Source organism: Brachycentrus maculatus, unplaced genomic scaffold (assembly GCF_059751285.1).
Source record: "Brachycentrus maculatus isolate JH-2025_06_01 unplaced genomic scaffold, ASM5975128v1 h1tg000253l, whole genome shotgun sequence".
NCBI lineage: Eukaryota > Metazoa > Arthropoda > Insecta > Trichoptera > Brachycentridae > Brachycentrus > Brachycentrus maculatus.
This window is the reverse complement of record NW_028281004.1, coordinates 732,501-754,229: the sequence shown is the minus strand read 5'-3', so window position 1 is coordinate 754,229 and position 21,729 is coordinate 732,501. Positions and strand designations below refer to the sequence as shown.

Below are 21,729 nucleotides of genomic sequence, written 5' to 3'. Positions count from 1 at the left end.
CATGATTAATAATTTTTTATTTTCATTTATTGAACACCCTTAAAGAAATGACACCCGGACCATTGTTTCATATTCCCTGGTTTACATTGTATAGGCGATTTAATTTCGCAAAATGGAAGCTAATATTCGTAAAAGAAAGATTACGGACGTCGTGACGCCAGCGGCGATCCAGTGATCCCGATACGCAGTTATCAAAGAACGGAACGCACCCATTTTTCCCACAAACAACGGAAAATATTGCCAGATGGCTTGCTTGTCAATAACAGCGAGTTCCCCGAGCAGTTTGATCGCCCCAAGATACGTTTCGGCGGGAAAATACAAAATAAAATGTTTCGGGTAATTTTGCAAAGAAATTTACGTAGGTACCGAACGCCGCGGGCTTTTTTTATGTAATGTAACTAGGAAAAAGGAGTTCGATAATCTAATATCGTTGTGAACTTTACCAAAAAGAATATGCTGGAAAATTGAGGTATTAACGGAGCTAAAATCAGCTACATTTTGTTGAAAATATTAATATATATTTATGTATTAAAAAAAGTGATTTTGTTAATAAAATACAACTTAGTAGATTCAAAAAATCTGTGTTTGATTCAAAATTAATACATACAATAAAATGGAGTTCTACAAATTAAACGCCAAGTCAATAAATAAATAATATTAATATAAAGGATAATACGTACATATTTAAGAACATACAATGAAAATTTCTTATATTAATTAAGCCCATGGTCAACCAATGTATATATATATATATATATATATATATATATATATATATATATATATATATATAAATATATATATATATATATATATATATATATATATATATATATATATATATATATATATATATATATATATATATATATATATATATATATATATATATATATATACATATATATATATATATATATATATATATATATATATATATATATATATATATATATTTATAAATATATATATATATATATACATATATATATATATATATATATATATATATATATATATATATATATATATATATATATATATATATATATATATATATATATATATATATAAATATATATATATATATATATATATATATATATATATATATATATATATATATATATATATATATATATATATATATATATATATATATATATATATATATATATATATATATATATATATATATATATATATATATATATATATATATATATATATATATATATATATATATATATATATATATATATATATATATATATATATATATATATATATATATATATATATATTTATATCTTCCTTGCTCCATCCCAAATTATTACCTTGTAGACTGTTGGGATCAGCTCTCCTCATCCTTAGGTCCTTCTATCATATACAACGTCATCTAGGCCAGACCATGTCTTCGAAATCATAAAAACCCAAACAAATTAAACCCGTTTCGTTAGCTGAAACAACTTTCCATTCAAAATAAGTCGATTTTTAAAAGTAATTCTATAATTTGACAGCACATAATATAAAGGTGGGGACCGACCGGAGCATTTCGTCGTAACGTAACGTCGGCGTCGTAACATCGCTCGCGGCGAGCATCAGCGAGCATCCGAAACTATGGATGGAGCGCTCGGCTCGCTGTACTGACTATACGAATGCTTGCATCGTAACGTGTTTCTACCATAACATACATTTTAAAATGATCTCCGCGAAATAAATAAAAGTTTTCTCAACTCAACATAAAAAAATTAAATATAGTTTCATTGACAATAATAAAAGCCGATCAAATAATTCCACATACTTATACGAGTATGTTATGAATACTGTTGTAAATTAAGAGAGAAAATAGAAGAGATTTTAATAATAATTGATAGATTGATCATAATTATAATTATAACCATTTTTTAAAGATTATTTGTGATTTTATTATTTACAAATATAATTTAATTTCATACTATTTTTATGAGCCTAAGCGGCTCATTATTAAAAATAGGTATCAAATTGGTTCGAACCCAGAAACTCTGACTAAAGAGTCCTCGACATTAACCACGGAACCGCAACGCGACACAGAAAAGAAAAATCGAACAAGCGCTTTGGTAATTTCGTTTTAAATACAATAAACAAATGACATTATAAAATATGAAAAATTATATTGTATTGCAATGCTCGCAACTGGTTATCTCCTCCCCTAAAGTCGGAAGACTCGGCATATAGTATCAAAGAGTTTTTGTGCTGCTCAACCTGTCCTTTGTGCTTTTGACGTTTCTGGACCAGTGGCGATACATCCATAGTTATTTTTTTTTATTGTTTTAATACTGTTACAAAAATTATTACATTTTAATCTATTAACTAGACATTTCTACTAGTAAAATGTCTATTTCTAGGTTTGCCGTGCCTCTCCATAAAAAAATATGCTCGTAGAAGTCTAAGAGCTTAGTTTTGATTGATGATTTATAAAAGTGTTAGATACATTTTGAACAATATATTAGGGATTCTTTCAGGGTTGTGCAAAATTTTTCGATTCGTGTTTTTTTCTTCAATAATTTATACATCGATATTCATATTTAAATGATAATTTAAATCTCAAAATTAGTTACAAAATATTTCAAAAATTGAAGTAACAAAACACTAGAAATAGAACTATAAACTTAGAAAGAACATAATTATATGATTATTAAAATCATTCGAACAAACGCGTTAATCAAGTCTCTCGATTATTTTTGCTCGATCATCAATTAAGCAAAAGAATATTACCAAACGATTTTAAAAATCATTCGAATCACGCTAATCGAATCGCTTCATTCCGCCGCAAGTTTAAACAATGAGATTATCGCTATCAGAGCAGAGTGTTGGAAAGAGCTCCGAAACAACGAGGTATCAATCAGGGCTTTTTTGTGATGGGAGTTGCATTAATTATTTCCCTCGCTTATTATAAACAAGGTTTATACGATTATTAAAATCATTCAAACAAGCACGTTAATCGAATCAATCGATTATTTTCGCTCGATCATTCTGTCGCAAGTTGAAAAATGAGATTATCGTTATCAGAGCAGCAGCAGAAAGCGGGAGAGAGGTAAACATAACTGAATCTATTCAATGTTTGTTATCGATGGTGGGGACCTACTCGAGTTACCGCAAATTGAATAAATAAGAACATGATTATACGATTATTAAAATCATTCGAACAATCGCTTATTTAAACGATCATTTTCTCTCGATCAAGTTGAAACAATGAGATTATCGCTACCAGGGCAGCAGCAAAGTATGGAGGAGAGCTCCCTCTCGGCATTGTGTGTGTGTGTTGGCGCCCGCAGGTAAACGTCAAAAACACTGATTGCTCTCGCCTCACGACCCGCCCACAGCCCCGATATTCCACCGGCCGGTCGGTGGGCGGGCGGGAGGAAATGGGGGGAAACTCACCGCTATTCGTATCCGAAACTTGCAACGTTGGAATTAATTAACAATGCTTTACGATATAACATATGCGAAAAAAATCATGGATGCCGCAAAAATAGTACATGGTTCGAAGACATGGCCTAGGTGACGTTGTCCATGACAGAAAGACCTACAGCCTGAGGACGAGGGGAGCTCATATTGTTCATGATCATATTGTGAACCAGGCAATCGCTATGGATCTTCCTCGAAAGACATCTAGAGGAAGACCAAAGAATTGATGGATGCTGCAGAAAGATAACATGATTCGAAGGCATGGCCTAGGTGACGTTGTCCATGACAGAAGGACCTACAACCTGAGGGCGAGGAGAGCTGACCCCAGCAGTCTACAAGGACAATAATTTGAGATGTAGCCAGGAAGAAGATGTGGTTAAAAAACAAACTTGTGGTTAAAAAAAATCAATCAGTCTTTGCAAACAATGTTCGCGTGTTCCACGTTAACGCATATCCTTATACATACCCGCCGATCATTCCTACATTACATATCCTTTTTCTTACCTTTATCCACACCCAATTGGTTCATATATACAGAACTTCCAAGAATTTGAGTAGTGTGGTTGTCAATAATGGTAGAATTGGTGAATGTCACACGTGTAAAGTGATCACTTAAACCAGCCTATGACGGTCGTCAGCCCAGTAAATGCTTAGACTTTCATATTCTTCTTCATCTTTGATGAGATGTCAAAAAATAATATGAAAATAACTCCTGTAATTGGAGAGAATCCAGATTTTGTGAACAAGTATTTGGACACATTCAAAATGTTGTAAACAAATTTAATAATAATAATAATGAAAACCCTTATCTGCACCTCAATGGTGCATAGGGCACTGTGTCATATAAACGCAGTGTTATCTTGATCGTTTACACATGAAGGAAAGGTGATCAGCCCTCCACTTCAGGTACCAGTCCATGGTAATATTGAATAAATATTACAGTGAAAAAATCACTTATATTTATTTTACCCCCCTTGGGAATCGAGCCCGGGACCTCCAGAACGGTAGCCGAGCGTGCTGACCATTACACTACGGAGGCGGACGTTTAAACAAATTTAGTATTATTTTATATATTTTTTGCATTGTGCAATAAAGTATCCACAAAAAATATTCAAGATTTATTTTATTTTGTGTCGCTAGAGGGTGGAGATTCCGCTCAGATGTTAGTTTTTCAGAATGTTTCAGAAGCCGAGTAATTTTCGTTTCAATTCGTTTTCAATATTCAGCGTTTTACTTTCGGGACCTCAAAATTTCTTGACGGGACAAGGAAGAATGCCTTCTGGTTTATTTTCAGGTTTTAAGGAAGCTTTCAGCGCCCTGAAAGTTCAAAGGACACCCTTAACGTACAGCATTGGGCCCTTAAGCGATGGAGCAGCTTATACCCATACTAGAATTTGTATGTATTTATCAAAGTTCTTGTAAATACTATATGTTTATTGGTGGGCTTATTTCTAAGAAGTAATATCTTTAAAATAAAATTGTGTATTTTCTATATTAAAAGCGTTAAAATTGTTAAAATTCTAAATTTCATAATATTATATCTAAAGATATACAAATCTTTTAAACACAAATGTTACCCGGAGAATTTTGCATGTTTTGGAAAATCGACTTACAAGGATCTGGCGGATTTTGAAAGTAGGCGAGTAGGCGAAACATATCACTCACTCCTTTCAAGAACGTCATAAATAAAAAAAAACTTGATTTTTAAGTAGAACGTTTTTAAAGTTTAGCAATATAATACAATGCATTAAAAATGAATATCAAGCCACTTATTGAATTTTTTACTGTGCAACAGATCTTTTTAGGTGAAACCTGAATGTTTTTTCTCCATTTGAAAAATATTTAGTATATTTAAAAAAAAATTAAACAATACCTTTTCTTCAAAATGCATAAAAAAAACTCTTTCTGCCCTGTAGCGGGTAAATATTGAGTTAAAAATATGCCGCTTTTGCTGGGATATAGAACATTTTCTGGGCATTCCGAAAACATGCACAACTGGTAATTGACGATTTTTGATTTATGACATTCTTGAAAGGAGTGAGCGATATATAAAAAATACATCAATTAATTAAAATAATTATAAATTTATCACCTAATTAAATTAAGGCAATTAAAATATAAAAATATATGTTTTATTTCAACAAAAAAAATGTATTCGATTATGGTAAGGGAGTAAAAAAAATATCAAAAATTACGTAAAAATTCTTAAGTAGTTACGCCGTTTTTGATAATGTGTTACAGTATACATTGATTCATATCCCTGTCTCCTTTTCTCCAATCCAACTCTATCCTGTCTCTTTCTCACGTTTTAAAGATTCAGAAATTACTAAAATGTAACAATTTTGTTGTTGTTGCAATGGTCAGTACTCGCGTTGCCTTGGTTCAATGCAGGGGGGGTCGACTCGTAAACGTCAGATTGTTCAAAAAACGACCAGAAAATGACGAGACACACTAATACACTAACAAAAACACCAAAACGGGAACGAAAAATACGAGATACCAACAAGTTGTTCAAATATTTCAAATAAATATAGACAGACTATGGTTATAGACAATTATCGATAGAAAAATAGAAATCCGTCTATGAAGAACTTCATAATATTGAGTATTATGCCAAAGTTAAAGTTAAATTTTGCGTATGAAAGTGTAGTTTTTCTTACTTAACACAACGCTCTCTTGAACTTCTGCAGCACCCCCCAAATGCAAAAAATTTAAAAACGCCTAGCCAGACTTCCAAAACGCCCACAAAGGGGCGCTGGCACCCCCGTTAAGAAACATAACTTCAGAAAGTGGTGGGCACTCCTTCGCCCTTTTAAAATATTGTATTTTCTAGAATTTTAAATAAAATATAGTAATTTGAAAATTCTATCGTTTTTGCTTTTGTTGAAAAGCCTTATATTTATACATAGTTTGGGATAATAATTTCAAAAAAGTTACCATTACCATTTACCATTGTAAGGCTGAGTTGAGTAACCATTATTAATCGCCTGAACTCTTTTTATAAATGTCGCGTTTTAGCCGTGACCTTTCTATTTTTGTTTACACTGAAATAAATAAATTTAGATAGTGAAATATCTTCTTTGTAATATTAATATTATAATTTTGAAAATATGTTATACAACAAATTTCAATATAAATACCATTTAACCTGAAAAATGAATGATAAATATTTCGGCGGGTGGATTTGACATTCAGCCGCGGCGAAGTCACGCCCAGCCGGGAGCTTAGTACTTCTAGCCGTTTACGTCACTTCCGGCCACTGGCGAATATCGCTTCCAGCCATAAAAAATCGAGGTAGTTGGCGGTCTTTATATAAAATAGTTAGTCTGTGGTTCAATGCGCTTGTCGTCCCTAGTCGAATCTCGCTAAAATCGCGTTATAAAAACGTAAATACATCTGCGCTGAATATATTTATAGCAAATAATTAAATTAAAAATACGCAATAATCTTAAAATACGTAATAAATCAAATTTATTGTGATAAAAAAAAACATGAAATATTACAGTGTTGAGTTTGCAGCTTGTAACAGTTCTGCTCAGAGGAATTGAAGATCTACCAAAAGGTCAGTGTTTTAAACTTTTTTATTCTCTTTTCTTCCAACAAATCAGTAGTATACACGTATCTTCTGTCGTGTCATAGTCTCCTGATAACTTAAAGAAGAAAAAACTATATTACGCAAGTATCCATATAACTCCTGTCGAGTCATAACCTCCTGATAACTTGAAGAAAGAAAAACCATTTTATTTTAGGATTTCGAATGACGGATATTACGCAAGTATACGTGTAACTAACCCCTGTAGAGTCGTAGTCTCCTGGTAACTCGAAGAATAAAATTGATATACTCCTGTCGAGTCATAACCTCCTGATAACTTGAATATGGAAAAAACTAAACTAGGGTTGTGGTCCCGTGGTTAGTGTCGCGGACTATTAAGTAAGAGTTTCCCGGTTCGAATCCACTCTACCACAATTTGGTACCTATTTCTAATAATGAGCCGCTTAGGCTCACAGAAATAGTATGAAATTGAAATATTTGTGTAAATAATAAAAACACAAATATTTATCATTTAAAAAAAATCTGTAATTAATTAACCTTTATCCGCACCCGATGGTGCATAGGGCACTGCATCATATAAACGCAGTGTTATCTTGATCGTTGACACACTAAGTAAAGGTGATCAGCCCTCCGCTTCAGTGACTAGTCCAGGGTAGTATTGAATAAATATGAGAGTGAGAAAATCACTTATATTTATTTGACCCCCTCTCCGGGAATGGAACCCGGGACCTGCAGTACGGTAGACAAGCGTGCTGACCATTACACTACGGAGGCGGACAAATTCAATTCTGAATGAATAAATAATATATATATATAAAAAGGATAATGTTTTATATACTTTTTCCATACATACTGTTCAAAGTGTTTCTGCCTCAATTATTGTCACCCACTAATTAAAAAAAAAGCGAAATGTAAACTTCAACGCTCAAATCGGGCAAAATTTCTAATTTGTAATTTAATTTCGAGATAAAATAGGTAGGTAGGTCTTACCCTCCGCAAAAAATAAATTTCATATTACGGACTGTCAGAAAAAACCGCCAATTTTCCCACGCAGTTTTACCAATTTTCAAATTTCGCCAAGCTTTCGCACAGTGCGCCCGTCTCGCTCTGGCAAAGGGTAAACACGATACGAACCACTCGCCGTCAGGAGTTGCAAACTAGTTATTGAGATCGGCTGTCCAAACTCAAAACACAGTAAGGGACATTTTTTTTGTAGTACGTTTTTTTTGCATTTTTGGACTAAGCTGAATCTACTTAGTCCAAAAATGCAAAAAAAACCTACTACAAAAAATGTCCCTTACTGTGTTTTGAGTTTGGACAGCTGAGATGTCATCGAGTGACAATGTGTGGAAGCTAAGATGAACGAATGCGACCATTCTTGATGATTGATATCTCAACATAGATAGAGCAACATTACTTACTTAATTATAACCCTTATCCGCACCCAATCGTGCATAGGGCACTGCATCGAAATTGACGCAGTGTTATCTTGATCATTACTTACATGAAGGTAAGGTGATCACTCTTGCGCTTCAGGAACCAGTCCAGGGTAATATTAAATAAATATTACAGTGTAAAATCACTAATATTTATTTTCACCCCCCCTGGGAATCGAACCCGGGACCTCCAGCACGGTAGCTAAACACGCTGACCATTACACCACGGAGGCGGACATGTGCAACATACTCCTAGAAAATTTGATGGTGGATTTACAAACTGGTATTTATTTCTTCTGAGATACCACTGCGTCAACACACGATACAGTGCCCTATGCACCACTAGGATAAGGATTAAAAGAAAAAAATATTTAGATTAGCAGTGACAGGGATATTGAAAGTTTTTAAATGTAAATTCACAGTAAAATCGGGATACAAATTTATTTCACATTTTCAATGAATTTCGCAACGTAGTTAAAAAAAATTGCTTTGCAAGAGAAGATCTGTCAGGAAGCCTAGATGCTTCTGTGTCAGATCTGGGAATGCGGTAGGATAGCTTTCAATATATCTGAACAAAGATGAAGAAGAATGTGGAAGTCTGTGTTTTAACAGAGCTTAGCTCAAGGGAACGCTTTATACACGAGTAACGTTCAGCTTCTTTCACTTTTGAGTTCCAGGCACCATCTATGGTTGAGTTAAGTATTTTAAAAAAAAATATTATTATTAAGCATTAGAGGCCTTCATGAAACGTATGTTATATTCTCCCCGAATTAATTTAACTAGTTTTTTAATACCTGGTGATTTGCAATATTTTATAAATGTTTTTTTTTTTATATTGGGGAATCGAGCCTGGAAACGCCAGTACAATAGTCAAAAGAAGGTAAAAAATAAAATATCAAGTAAAGTAACCCCTATCCGCGCCCAATGGTGCATAGGGCACTGTATCACATTGACGCAGTGTTATCTTGATCGTAACTTACATGAAGGCAAGGTGATTACTCATGCGCTTCAGGGACCAGGCCTGGGTAATATTAAATCAATATTAGAGTGAAGAAATAGACCTCCAACACGGTAGCTAAACACGCTAACCATTACACCATGGAGGCGGACAATATCAAGCTACTATTGGTAAACGTAAAATAAAATTATAAATTTTCATGACATTTCGGATATAAATTGGTACTTACTTTATTGTATTTAAAAAATTTAAAAAGTACCTACAAAAGGTTTCCAACGTCTGTCAGATTTCCCGCCCAGAGTATTCGGTCGTGTCTAGCGCCATTCAGTCTGCTGCCGCCCGCGGTCGGGGTCGTTCGTGTCGCGCGGTATATCGACAGCCCGAGAGTCGCGATCTCCCAGCGCTAATCATCTGTGGGGGTACCTACCTCCTGCCGGCGTCACTGCTGCCAATTAAAAAAACATAACAGCCTTTTAAAATTTGACAGACGTCAAAAATTGGCGGCAAATCAAATCATTCTGTATTTTTACAGATCGTCTTCTGACAGGTGATTTCTGTTCTCACGGTGTCCTGATAATTCGCGTGTCAATATCTACGTAAACTGAAAAACAGATGAAAAATAAAACATACGAAATAAGGTAGCTAATCTCTTTGAAACTTTGTTTTTTTTTTCTTAATCCTACCGTGCGTTTTTTTGACAATTGTGTTGTGTTCCATTCGAGTTTTGAAATTTCAATTTTGACGAATTGGCGCCTTTTGTTTTGCACATCAGAAAATCAGGTAAGATTTTTAAAAATATTTTATTTAACCCTTCACTGCATAGTGTATCAAATTTGTTACATACCCTAAAGTTAGTGTTAAAACGTTCTTTAAAAATACAAGCAACCATTCTTTGTTATTACTGATTAGATACATTCATAATTCAAGTATATAGTTCATAATTTAGCCGAAAGATGCGCTATGAACGCCAAAATAATAACTTCACTTGTATCTCGAAGACGAACTGTCAATGCAGTCATGCAGTCATGCAAAAAAAAGTCATGCAGTGAAGGGTTAAGTATATAAATGTATTTTGAAGGAAAAAAACGCACGCATGAAAAGGTTTGAAAACGATTCACGCGTTTAAAAATATATTTCTTATTAAAATATTAAATAGAATAAAAACTAGTTTTATTTCGTTTTTCCGCCTCCGTAGTGTAATATTCAGAACGCTCGGCTACCATGCTGAAGTCCCGGGTTTGCTTCCCAAGGGGGGAGGGGTTCAAATAAATACATGTGATTTTTTCACTCCAATATTTATTTAATATTACCCTGGACTGATACCTGAAGCGGAGGGCTAATCACTCTTCTTTCACATGTTAACGATCAAGATAACACTGCGTTTATATGATGCAGTGCCCTATGCATCACCGGGTGCGGATAAGGGTCAGAGCATATAAATAACTAACTAACTAACCATCACGCCGCTTTATGTTAGGGGTAGGCTGAGAGAATAGAACGCCTCACCACTCTTCAAACATAGGAACCAGGATTAAAATACGTAAATTAAGCATTATTGTTAAACATTACTGTTACACAATATTGTGTAAATAAAATATACCTACGTATAAACTCTACATATGGATTTATTATTTACCAAAAAATATGTTACCAATTGTTATGCAATGTATATAAACTTCGTTTTTTATTATTATTATTTTTTATTTACATTGTATACATTTTTTTTAAATAATAATTTTAAAACATATTAAAAATATTTTTTGCAGAGACCCACCAAGCCACCTTGTGTGTCTTGTCGGTGGAGTTCTCGTAACGTACGTTTTTTTATTGTTTTTTTTTATATTTTTTAACCTAATATACACACAAAAATGAGAGAAATTGATTTATAGCTTTACCCGGCCACGCGTTTATGCAGCTCAGTCCTGGTCAAATGGAAAAGAAAGAAAAGATAATGTAATGTAATTGATCTCAATCGGAAAGTTGTGTGACAAAAAAGGGTTAAGGACCGGTTCTGCGAACTCAAATACAAATATTAGGCACTGGTTATGGCGAAACGGTGCGAACCGGCTGAATCCCACCACTGCCTGCACTCCATTTTCATGACCTGAACTCCATTTTTCATAACCAGCACTTCGCACACATTTTCACAAATCAATTAAGATCGCCTGCATTTAATTACGGGCAGCGATTTTCCAATTTCAACACATTTTTTCGACACATTCGTAAAAATAAAATATTTAAAAAATGCCTTCATATTTCAATCAGGAGATTTAAAAAAAATATTGTGTTTTTTTTTAAGACTTTGAGCCGTTCCTAGCTTGTACGATGATTTTAAGGTGGCAGATGTTGAACGCGCGATGTGTTTTTTTTTATGTGTAATTGTATGGTGATTACTGTCCAAAATAATGAAAAGAATATGTAATTAATTAGAATAAGGTTGCTATAATGTAATATTTCGTTCGTGCACATATTTGTAAATACGTTGGTTAATAGAAAAAGTGTAATCTCAACGTCGATTACCATATGGTACCATTTGGCACTAAATTTGTTTCTAGGTACTATAAATACATACATTTGAGATGGTACAGCACTACGTTTAATGTCAGACGCGTTCAACCTTTTATCAATTCCGTCAATTGATATCGGTCTCTCTTTTCAAGAACGTCATAAATAAAAAAACTTGATTTTTCAGAAGGTTTTTAAAGTATAAAAATATAATAAGATGTATTAAAAATAAATGTCAACCCACTTTTTGAACTTTTTACTGTGCAACAGATCTTTTTAGGTAAAACTTGAAGGTTTGTCTCCATTTGAAAAATATTTAGTACATTTAAAAAAATAATTCAACAATACATTTTCTTCAAAATGCAAAAACAACACTTTCTGCCCTGTAGCGGGTAAATATTAAATTAAAAATATGCTTTTGCTGGGATATAGTACATTTCCTGGGCGTTCCGAAAACATGCACAACTTGACATGTTTTCGGTGAAAATTGACGATTTTCGTTATATGACGTTGTTGAAAGGAGTGAGCGATATGTAATTTTTTCGTTTTTCAAGTTATCAGGAGACTATGACTCCACAGGGGTTTCATGGAAAATCGCGTAATATCCGTCATTCGAAATAAATACCTTGAGTTTTTTCATTCTCTAAGTTATCAGGAGGTTATGATTCGACAGGAGTTACATGGATAGTCTCGTATTATCAGTTTTTTTCTTCTTCAAGCTACCAGGAGACTATGACTCGACAGAGGTTACATTCAAATCCGTCATATGAAATACCTTTAGTAGTGTAATGCCCACGGTCTGGCAACATGTGCCGCCCGCATGCTGTCGCTAAAGGATACGGTCAAATTGGCAACATTGCACAATATTGTCATTGCGGTAGTACCTACTTTAATTTGAGAATATAAAATGCACTTCGGGTAGTGAATCATTCTCATGGTATGTTATTATTGCCTAATAAATTAATATAAAAAATCACAAGACTATCTGTAACATTCTTATTGAAATCTGTAGAGAGATATGAAGGTTTAAAATTTAGATATTTGAATAAATCGAAAAACGGACACCGCTATACGTCATCAAATTTTACGTCATCGGGTGTGTTATGGGGCGTATCCCTTTATGCATCTGTTTTATAGAGCTGCAATAGTAATAGTGTGGATTCGTTCCTGTGACGTCATTTTTTTACCAACTTACGAAAACAACGTTTTTACGAAGGCGAATTTTGCAAAAGAAAATTATGAATGAAAATATTGATTATGTCGGTTGTTATAAACACAAAACGAGTCTTAAACAATCCTTTATAGGTTGAGTGTGTTAAATTAGATATTCCTCCCGAGTGATAATATTCTATTGGAGATAATCCAGAGTTGAAAACAAGTATTTTGACGCACTCAAAATGAAGAGTGGAATACAGTATGAAATGCAATACAAAAATAAGAAAGTTAAAAAGGGGTAGGCAGAGAGAATCGAACTCTTTTACTCACCAAAAGTTATTGACAAATCGGATAAATAGATATGCGTCTTCGTTTGTAGAATCCGAATAAGGGATTATCTAAAAAAAATCACAATTTTTGAGTTGATACAGTTTTGATCTAGGTGTGCGATATAATGTATATAATTCTTGTGTTCTATTCTCGCTAGAGCCACAAAACTCTTCAAGACCGTAAGATTGTCGAAAAATTAGAAAATCGTAATTATGATCAGAATGCACGACACTGGAACAATGAGTCGTCCTTGTCGAAATCGCCTTTCTTCCGAACCAGCTGGGTTTATTCAACTGTAGAGAGTTACACCTGTTCAACTTATTATTGTTTTAATTACAAGCCATCGAGTAAATGATCCAGTTATTAAATGCTTAGAAAATGATGACATTTTTAAGTAGCTGGAGATTCAACACCGTTATGAAGCTAAACTGGCACATTGGAGCCTGTAATTCTTAGTCCTTAACCGTGTTGGTGGTACCAAACCCCACAAGTTTCATATGCGCGTTCACCAAAAAAATATTGCTAGATAGATATATTTCTTTCAAATAATAAGCTACTAATGTGTAAAGGCAACTAGCCGTAACTCAAGTCGCGGCTGTTTGGCGTAACACGGCTTAAAACATTCTTATAACTGGCCTCTATCATATACAATCACAGATTTTGCTCTATCTCTTTCCTTCACCGAGATATTAATTATTCAAATAGCCGCTAAATTGTTTTAATTTGATACATCGCTCACTCCTTTCAACAGCGTCATATATAAATAAAATAAAAACTTGATTTTTTAAGGATATCGTTTTTAAAGTTTAAGAATATAATAAAATGTATTAAAAATAAATATCAAGCCACTTATTGAACTTTTTATTGTGCAACAGATCTTTTTAGGTAAAATCTGAATGTTTTTAATCCATTTGAAAAATATTTAGTATATGTTATAGTTGCCAACGCATGTCGATCACTCCTTTCAACAACGTCATATATCAAAAATCGTCAATTTTCAGTTGTGCATCTTTCCGGAATGCCCAGAAAATGTACTATGTCCCAGCAAAACCAGCATATTTTTAACTTAATATTTACCTGCAACATTTTGAGTGTGTCCAAATACTTGTTCACAAAATCTGGATTATCTCCAATTACAGGAGTTATTTTCATATTATTTTTTAACATCTCATCAAAGATTAAGAAGAATATGGAAGTCTGGGCATTTACGGGGCTGACGACCGTCATAGGCTGGTTTAAGTGATCACTTTACGGACGTGTAACATTCACCAATTCTACCCATTATTGACAACCACACTACTCAATTCTTGGAAGTTCTATATATATGAACCAATTTAGAAATCTTGTTCTTGAATCACTAGAACTTCACTAGAGACATCTATTGGTGAGATGTAAATATTTACCCGCTACAGGGCAGATAGTATTGTTTTTGCATTTTGGAGAAAAGGTATTGTTTAATAATTTTTTAAAACTTAATATTTGTCAAATGGAGAAAAAACCTTTAGGTTTTACCTAAAAAGAGATGTTGCACAGCAAAAAGTTCAATAAGTGGCTTGATATTTATTTTGAATACATTGTATTATATTTTTAAACTTTAAAAATGTTCTGAAAAATTAAGTTTTTTTATTTAAGACTCTCTTGAAAAGAGTGAGCGATATAGAGGTTATACAAGTGTTTAATTTAAAACATAATCAACAGTCATTCCACAAATTTAATGCCAGAACAATAAATAATATAACTCATTTTAAGGCCCGGTATTCGTTAAGTCGTTAAAGTCGTAACTTAATTTTCTATAAATCCAGGCTAAATTTTACGTAATTAATTTTTCTCTCAAAACACCGTTTTTGTATTGAAAAAATAAAATTTTCTTCAAAATAATTATATGGTTTTGAAAAGAAAAGAGTAATTGAAAGGTGAGAAGTTGAAAAAAGGTTACCTCCGCCTCCCTAGTATAATGGTCAGCACGCTCGGCTACCATTCTGGAGGTCCCGGGTTCAATTCCAAGTCAAATAAATAAAAGTGATTTTTTCACTCCAATATTTATCCAATATTACCCTGGATCTGAAGCGGAGGGCTGATCACCTTTCCTTCATGTGTTTGACAATCAAGATAACACTGCGTCTATATGATGCAGTCCCCTATGCACCATTGGGGTCGGATAAGGGTTTGTAGAAGATGAAGAAGAAGAAAAATATTTTTACAACAAATTATATACATTCTAAAAATCCAACAAAAAATATGCATAAACATATTTTTTTAAATAGGGCGTGAATAGACATGTGACCTATGCAGTGGTCTCCGGTGGAGTGAATTCTGTGTTAGCGAATATGCCCTTAACGAATACTAGGACTTGACGAAGAATACATGAATAATGGTTATTGTAAATCGGAACTCTATAGCGCAGTACTATCGTATCCCACACAAAGCAATATGATAACACGTGTGTGTCTATTTCAGTCGGAGAACAGATGTACGCGGCTGTTGTGAGTATTTCTAAATTTCCCACATGGCGCTTGCTCCGACTTTATTACACAATAAAAATTATACCTTCTCCTGATGCCATACAACTCCACGCACTGCGAATTTCTACCAAATCAACGTGGAGGGTAGGAAAACTGCGAAAGGGTGAATGTTCAATCAGAAAACTAGTCGAAACATTTTTGGATCCATAATATTCTGGAAATGGCGCCCAAGAACTGGCAAACGAAGCATCGGCCGATCCCCTACAGGATGGACTGACGATATAAGAAGAATAGCGGGAGTGACCTGGATGCGGAAGGCGGAGGATCCAAGAGGATGGAGACTCATGCGGGAGGCCTACGTTCAACAGTGGACGGACACAGGCTGATGATGATGATGATGATGAATATTCTGTCCAAATCATTGTTCGCTAAACTGGGTTTGTTCATTGGGTTGTTTCCGTAGAGTAAAATCCATGTCAAATTTTGTCCGCCTCCGTAGTTTAACTGTCAGCTCGTCCTGTCTTTAGAGTCCGCGACACTAACCACGGGACCACAACCCGACATAATAATAATAAAACCCTTATCCGCACCCCAATGGTGCATAGGGCACTGCTTCATATAAACGCAGTGTTATCTCGATCGTTTACACACGAAGGAAAGGTGATCAGCCCTCCGTTTCAGGTACCAGTCCAGGGTAGTATTGAATAAATATTACAGTGAAAAAATCACTTATATTTATTTGACCCCCCTGGGAATCGAACCCGGGACCTCCAGAACGGTAGCCGAGGGTGCTGACCATTACACTATGGAGACGGACAAAACCCGACATAGTGAAGTGAAAAACTGTATAATCATTATAAAACCGCGTTTCTTTTTGTTGTTTTATATGATTAATGTTTAAATATTTTATTTATTTAAACTTCATGTACAGAAAATAAATAAGTACATTGGTGGGCTTATTGCTAAAAAGTAATATCTTCCAACCAACCTAAAACAGACGAGTGATATTGGTCAAAACGTTTGATACCATATATAGCTGTTTGCAATCAGAGGGTAGATAGTACTTGAACATTAAAAAAAACCTAAATTACAAATTGATAATAATAAGGAAGGCAAAGGAAAAAAAGGGAGTTTAGAGAAGGAGTTAGAGAGAAAAACTAAGGGAGGAGGTTTGATGGACAGTTAGGATTCTAATGACAAATAGTAATGTCTCAGACGTTTCTTGAAAGTTATTAGAGACGGTGCATTTGTTTACAAGGAGAGGTGATTCATTCCGTAGTCTGGCCGCTTGGACAGAGAAGGAAATACTGAAGAATGATGTGTTATGGCGAGGAATGGAAAGTGTTCTTTCTTGGGAAGAACGAAGTGACAGACCATGATCTGAGAGGTAGATAAAAATTTCAACAAGATATTTAGGTGCAGTGGGGTTATGAAGAGTATTATAAAGTACCGTGAGAGATAAAAGATTTATGCTTTGTATAAAATGCGAAATGCAATCCCTCAGACGAATGTGTGGCAAAACGATATTTGATAGATGTTGGAATGATGAAATAAGGAAAGAATGCAAGGCTGAGATAAGCATTATCAAAAAATTAAGAAAAGTGTGTTGAGATGGTTTAGACATGTGGAACGTATGAGTGAGGAAAGAACGGTTAAACAAATTTATAAGGCAAATATAGTATCGAAAAAGAAGCAGCGGAAGACCGAGGAAAACTTGGCACAACCAGGTATTTCAAATATTTGAAAGCGGCTTGGTCAGGAGTCGTAATAATCGTCGGGTATGTATGAGGAGATGCATGAATGTGGAAAAGGGCGAAGAATGTTTGCGAATACAGAGTGGTGTGGCGTTCGATTTCTCTGCCTACCCCTGCGGAGAAGCGGCGTGATGGTTAGTTAGTTAGTTAATAATATTCGTTGCCTCATATTTAAAACAATTTGTAAAAAAGGAACCTATTATCCTATTGGAAATACCTTAAAACGCCCTAAAACGTTTACGCCTAATGAAAGGGGTAAGAGCTCTAGGGGTATCTACATCCCCCTCTCACCGCAGATGCTCCGGACGGAATTAAATTCAAAAAGAATTCAAATAAGGAAACGGAAACGCGTCGCACGTGCGTTCTATTTCTGAAATTGGACAGATGGTGACAGATCCTGCGCGCCATTTGTCGGGGGGCGGGGCCTCCGGTCTCTTGTTATTGCATTATATCTATGCTCTATGCTCTATGGTTATTGCTGCCATTATTATCTATGGATTTCGGACACGGATGGCGTGGGGTACCTACCACAGATTTGTCTCGTTTCGAAATGAATCCCCTAAAGGGGAATATTGATGCTGTAATAAAAGATATGGCATTGGTTTTTTTCCAAAGAATTTTGATTCGCAACTTAGGTTTTTGATCTGAAGGATTTGATTCTTAGTTAGGTACATAGTAGAGTAAAATGTTTTCACGAACCCAGTGGTACAAAGGGAAATGCGTTAGATCAATGCACTGTTTCTTGGACGATCAATCTCCTAGAACGAGGTTTATTTTCATCATTCAATTAATTTCTTAACGACGATATTTTTTTATTTTTTTAAAATAAACACTTGAATGTACCACTTAATGAGTTTTATTTATACACGACTAATTTCAGAGACTTAATAATAATAAAACCCTTATCCGCACCCAATGGTGCATAGGGCACTGCGCTATATAAACGCAGTGTTATCTTGATCGTTTACGCATGAAGGAAAGGTGATCAGCCCTCCGCTTCAGCTGACTCTTCAGAAACTTACAAATAATAATTAATTAAAAATTTTACCAGATGATGAAAACATCTGTAAGTTTTTGTAACTAGTCGTATAGGTATATAAAAAACTCATTAAGTGGTACATTTAAGTGTTTAATTTGAAAAAAATACCACAAAGTTAATGCCGAATCAATAAATAATATAAAATCGATATTTTGTGTTCTTGTAATGTAATCTAATTAAAATTAACATAGTGATTAAAAAAAAGGGTTTCTGATGAACAAGAACTTTCTAAATCAAATTATAGATGGCTGAGATGGATCATACAAGAATGACTTACAAAAAATTTAGTAGCGTGGTTGTCCATGGGTAGAATGGTGAATGTTACGCGTATGTAAAGTGATCACTTAACCAGCCTATGACAGGTCATAAGCTTCCATATTATTTTTCACTCTTATTGAGATTTTAAAAATGTGAAATAACTCTCAAGTGGTGTTGTAATCCAGATTTGTTAACAAGTTTTTGGACACACTAAAAATGTTGTGAATTAAGTACATATATGTATAAAACTATAAATCTGATAAACATAGAAGGCAAGGGGATTAGGATCAGGTTAGGAGTTGAGGGGCAAGAGGTAAAGTAACCGAGGAACAGACGATAAGATGGACTTTTGTGGTTTTAATGGTGCATCATTGGGTTCTGAAAAAGTTTAGCAAAATAAGAATGGAATAATGTAATCGGCTGTCCAAACTCAAAACACAGTAGGGGACATTTTTTTTGTAGTACGTTTTTTTACATTTTTGGAAGTAGAATCTACTTAGTCCAAAAATGCAAAAAACCTTCTACAAAAAAAATGTCCCTTACTGTGTTTTGAGTTTGGACAGCCGTAATGTTATCATCATCAGTGATTGAAATGCCCCAGAATAGGTTTTCTATATTTTGAGTCACGGTATACAATAGTTTTTTTTGGCAACTACCAGATGTAAGTTACGTGCGAGTATGTGTTTACACTTGACAGTTCTTCTGCTTCCCGTCTCGCCAGATGTAAACATGCCATTACTTACAATCTCAGGTTGGAAGAGGTATACAGTATACAGTATGCCATGGTTCGGGGTAACCATGCCATTGTTATTTGTTTTAAATTGATATAAATAGTTCTGTGGCCTTTGGTCAACATCCGATACCAGAAATATCTACATATATACTTAAATATATATATATATATATATATATATATATATATATATATATATATATATATATATATATATATATATATATATATATATATACATATACATATATATATATATATATATATATATATATATATATATATATATATATATATATATATATATATATATATCACTTTTACCCTGATCAAAGGTGATCAGGGTAAAAGTGAATAAATATGACAGTGAAAAATCACTTATATTTATTTTACCCCCCTTGGGAATCGAACCCGGGACCTCCAGAACGGTAGCCAAGCGTGCTGACCATTACACTACGGAGGCGAACAATATTCATAAAAACACGTTTTTTTTTTTAAATAGATAAAAAAAATATAAAAACGTATGTAAAAAGAATTCCACCGACATAACACACAAGGTGGCTTGGTGGGTGTTAATTGTGTTTATAATTTTTTTTATGGAATGTATACAGTATGTAAATTTTTTTTTAAAAAAATGACGTGATAATGACGTCATAGTAATATTAAAATTGTGAAAACAAAATGACGTCTCAGTAATATTCGAAACGTAAAACTCACAAACTCGCGAATTGCGTCAATAAGCCAAAAAAAAAATTGAAAACAACAACTACAGACGTTTCGATACCTACGCCTTTCGTGCGGACCACCGGCTTGGCTCGGGTGTCAGGGTAGGTGTTCTGGGTGGAGTGGGTGGGCTGGGTGGAGTGGGTGGGGTGGGTGGAGGCCGGGGCTGGGAGAATAAGGCCCGAGCACCTGGTCCCCGTGACGGCATGTAACAGATTTCATCCCGAAAGGGTTGCAGCATCTGACGCCGTCTGCGTATTTCAATTTGGACCCGTTTTATTCGGATTTTCCTCGCATCCATTTGCGAGGAAACTTTGTACGAACGTATGTCTGAAATTCTTGATGAAAATTGTAAGTTGACGCGCTGGATACGTGTGTACTTAGAGCATTATCACACAGGTCAGATCGTGAACCCTGTAAATATCAGATTTCCATATTCTTACAACATTTTGAGTTCAAATACTTATTTATTTATTTATTTATTTCGAAAACCAACAGAGGACAATAACATATAAATATTTATTGATTTGGCGTTTAATTTGTAGAACTCCTCTTCTTCTTCTTCTTCTTTTAGGACTAGGTCCTGTCATTCTCGGGTCGCTCCTGGGAGGTGGAAGACCAGCTATTCTTCCATCGTTTAGGTGGTCTTCCTGGGGTCTGATCCCGCCTATGCTGCTGTCCGCTGCCACCCTCACCACTCGATCCGAACTCGCTCCTCTCACATGATCTCTCCAGAAACGTCTTCTTTCTCTTCCCCATCGCACAACATCTTCAACATCGCAGATTTTTCTTATTTCTGAGTTTCTTACTCTGTCGCGAAGTGTTAGGCCTGCAATGGGTCGTAGAGTCTTCATTTCGGATGTCCTAAGAAGGCTTTTTGTTCTCGCGGTGTCGGCTCCGTGCCGTATGTCAGGATCGGTCATACGCAGGTTTTATAGATCCTGTAGAACTCCATTTTAATTTATGTATTAATTTTAATCAAACACAAATTTTTGAGACTACTAAGTTTTATTTTATTAACAAAAACACATAAAAAATATATTGTGACAATTATTTCGCTTTGTTAGGGCATTATCAAACATTCGTTTGATAATGCCCTAACAAGGCGAAATAATTGTCACAATATATTTTTATGTGTTTTTGTTAATAAAATACAACTTAGTAGACTAAAAAATTTGTGTTTGATTTAAAATTAATAAATAAACATATAAATATATATCTTAATTATTTAAAGAAGCTCCAATTACAGGTTTTCAAGTAACAAAACCCGAAAATTAAATAAAATATATTAAATACATTTTTTTTAAATTAAACTATTATTACTTTTTTTATGAAGGAGAGGGCAAGGAATTGGAATAGGGAGTAGAAGATAT

General features: G+C 34.2%; 1 protein-coding gene across 1 annotated transcript in view; it reads left to right on the top strand.

Moving 5' to 3' along the window:
• Nucleotides 1-9,722: 9,722 nt before the first annotated feature.
• Nucleotides 9,723-21,729, top strand: part of nvy (CBFA2/RUNX1 partner transcriptional co-repressor nervy) — a 157,738-nt gene continuing 145,731 nt past the window's right edge. Inside the window, exon 1 of the mRNA XM_088265633.1 lies at nt 9,723-10,177. The gene's annotated coding sequence lies outside the window, so the exon portion shown is untranslated. The remainder of the gene's footprint in view (nt 10,178-21,729) is intronic.